This window comes from Alligator sinensis, unplaced genomic scaffold, assembly GCF_000455745.1.
Source record: "Alligator sinensis unplaced genomic scaffold, ASM45574v1 scaffold368_1, whole genome shotgun sequence".
Lineage (NCBI taxonomy): Eukaryota > Metazoa > Chordata > Crocodylia > Alligatoridae > Alligator > Alligator sinensis.
Genome location: NW_005842025.1, coordinates 1,588,386 through 1,591,877, shown reverse-complemented (window position 1 = coordinate 1,591,877; position 3,492 = coordinate 1,588,386). Strand labels below are relative to the sequence as shown.

The window sequence follows — 3,492 nt, the reverse complement described above, 5'->3', positions numbered from 1 at the left end:
GCAGGAACCATCTGCAGTTGGTCTATGCTCTTCCTGGATGGAATAGTAAAGAAGCCAGAAGCCAGCATGCATGTGAGAAAGCCAGTCAGTGAAAATGTAAACTGAGGTAGTCAATGGGTGATAGACAGGTGGAGGGTGGGGAAGGGGAATGAATATAATAACTGCAGGGTAGTTGCTCCCTTCCCCTCCCATCCTGATTTGTGCAAAAGATCAAATAAGAATAAAATTAGCTGAAACACTCACCAGTAGGGAGAACCCTTCTTATGTTTTTTTTCCAACTAATTAGGTGGCCTTTCACCTCTAGGGACTCCAATTCAAGTCTATTTGGCAATTTTAAATTAAGTGCAATTTTTTTAGTCTCCTTGCTCATTTGCTAATGGGCAACTGTCCATTTGACAAATCTCACTACACTGAAATAGAACTTAATGACCAGTCAAGAGCTGATGAACAGAGAACATTAGTACTACTGCCCTTTAGTCCCCATGACTAGAACTGTGCCAGCTAAAATGAATCCTCTTAAAAACTCTACAGTTTCTTAGCATTGCAATCAAATCAGCAAAACCATCATAACAAGGACCTTCTTTAGCCAGACAGTCAGTCATGGTTCATTACATTTTATGCTTAATGAATTCATATTCAGGTCTGTGTCTATTTTAAATGTTTAAAACAAATCTTCCTGATCAAGTGGTAACTCTTTAATATAATTGCTTAGTAGCCTGTGAATGGCAGGGGCTTCATAAGCACAAAGACTCACTATCTTTTTGGTTCAGGGAAAATGTTTCCAGAAGCTAGAATATGGGACTGGCAGACAGTTATCCTGTTATTTTCCTGGCTTAGCTGTTACCTTTGGACAAGTCAATCTCTCTGTCTCTCCATTTTTCCTTCTAAAAGATGGAGATAATAATATTCCCCTACTTTCAAGGGTGACTATATGTCCTGTTTATCAGCTATCACAGATGTCAGACACTATCTTGTAATTATGGAAGGCCTAGGGGTACGAGTACAGAACAGTCTCAAAAAAGCAGTCACAGTTCAGCAATATGGGTTGCAAGGTTCAGCAAGGGGTATTAATGCAATCTGAAGTCTAACCCTATCATCAGAAAAAGTTGGTCAGTGGCACAAACTAAAAGGGAGCAAAAGATTCAACCTCTGTGTAAGCAGAGGGTATGGGCATGTAAATAGTTTTCCATGGGGTAAGAAGGGGCCATGGCTTTACTGCAGAGCAGCGGCTTCTTGGTAACTGCTCTTCTTCTATGGTAAGTAAAAGCCTCTGTCACTGAGGGTTGAGGCTCTCTGGCTTAACTTCTATTTACCTATATTGAGTAAATGACAGTTTTTGTGGAGCAGTTGGTACATAATAATCCTTGCCACTTTTCACCTTGCAGTCAGTTGTTTTTATGTCTATATCTTGAGTCTAGACCCCCACAAAAGACCCGCCCAGTTATAGTCCAATGGCCCACAGAATGGCCTACCCAAAACAGTTGATCCCATGAGCCAAGATAATCCCAGATGAATTGAAAGCAGCACTGATCCAGTGCATTTTATACATTCTAAATTCCCACCAGATTCAGTGGGCATTTGTGGAGAACATGAATTCTGGGGCTAGACCCATGCTGTAGGGATCTCCCTTGAAATCTTCCTAGATGTTACAGAAAAATCAATTTATGTTACCTCAGTATTTATAGCATTCCTGAAGCCCATGGTATTCAAGCAGCTGTATGTATTTGTTTAAGGAAAAAACTGGTATCTCATTAAGTTGATCACTGAGTATTTTCCTAAACTTGTGTCACAGTTTGCTTTGTGAATACCCCAGAGGTGAAATTTTCCTGCTGGTGTGTGTGCCTGTCTGCACATGTTCATGCATTTTGCATGGTCTGCATCAACAGGGGTGAGGCACAGTTGCCTTTCAAATGTCAAATGTCTCTGAAAAAGCACAATGATCATGTGTGCTTATTTTCTCTGTGCTTTACAAGTGCATGTGGTACCCTTGCCTGACTGGTGCAGGGCAAGGTTTCTACTGTATGAAGAAACACCCACACGAAACATAGGATGATGAAAGGTAGGGAAGGACTTGTAAAGAGGAATGATAACTTTATTAGGCTTGAAATCAGGATTAGAGCTGGTTGAGAAAACAATGTAAGACTGAATTAATCAATCAATCAATCAATCAAGGGAATTAACAGTACAGAAACACATTTTGAAGAAAAAAATGGGGTGTGTGCTACTGACTAAAAACTACAGGGAAGCAAAACAAGTAGAGAATGGGAAGAGTTAGGAAGGAATATGAGGAAATTAGCTAAAGCAAGTGAAAAAACACCTGGGACATGTTTAATGGAAAGTTGTGTAAAAGAAGTGGGTAGCAGGTAGGTTGTAGCAGACTACCATTTCAGTCTTGATGTTCACAGGAGAAAATAAATATGACCCCACAGAAGAAAATGCACTGCTGGAGCAACAATGAGGAGCTCATGAAACTAATATGAAGAGGGAGGATTGCAGCACTATGATTGAAAGTAATGAATTTTCCAAGGCTGCATCTCACAGTTCAGGTAGTTGGGACAGATACAAAATACAGGACTTGAGGCACAGCTAGAGTGAAGCAGAGTGGAAAATGAGTGAGAAGCCAGTCTGAGAGGCCCTCCTATTCAAAAGAGATCAGTGAAAGAGCTGTGGAAAACTCAGACCAGGAAGTCTAGGGAATGCTCCTGAATGACTAGGAGATGTTCCTGAATCACTGATCAAGCATGCAGTGGGAGACCAGGTAGAGATGACTGAGCACTAAAACTCCACAGGATATCCCAAGAGAGGTCATGTTTAATTAACCTGATTAATATCTTTGGAGCAGCAACAATAGGAGCAGCAATGGGTAAAATATATTCCTTAATTGGACAGTAAGAAGCCATTCAATACATTGCTACTTAAATGGATGATCTATACTAGATTAACAACATAGTAGTGTGGTGAAATCCTCAAGTGACTAAGGAATAGGATGACTACAGAAGTCATAGAGAAGTGCTGGTGAGACATCAAGTGTGAGGCAGATAGAAAACAGTCTTCCATTCCAGGTTTGTTCATTCTGTATAGAACTGATAACCTAGAGACAGGAATACGCATGGAAAGTCACAGTGCAGGACAGCAGTAACAGGACAAAGTTCTGTGGGAGGCAGGACTGGAATAGCAGTAGATGCCATAGGCATGGAATAAGATGCCTTGGAAGGGTAGGGAGGCAGTGAGAAGGAAGAATTCAGTAGGCCTGGCCCTAAGCAGTTAGATTTGTCCCTCACCCCTTTGAATTACAAGGCATTTGTATAGAAGTGAGAATGGATTCAGAGGGTATCATCAGGTGTGATCCTTCATCTGCAGTTTTTCAGCACCTGGGGTGGAGGATGGGTGTGAATTATGCTGACAAGTGGAGAGTTGGGGGGAGGAGGGAAGGAGAGGAGAGGGAGAGGAGTCTTATTTTCCAGGGCTCACCTCCTTTGAGTGGCAGTTGCT

The 3,492-nt window shown here is 41.5% G+C and overlaps 1 protein-coding gene across 7 annotated transcripts in view; it reads left to right on the top strand.

Moving 5' to 3' along the window:
• TOX2 (TOX high mobility group box family member 2) overlaps positions 1–3,492 on the top strand; it is a 381,887-nt gene that overhangs the window by 322,303 nt on the left and 56,092 nt on the right. The gene's annotated exons all lie outside the window — the stretch shown is intronic.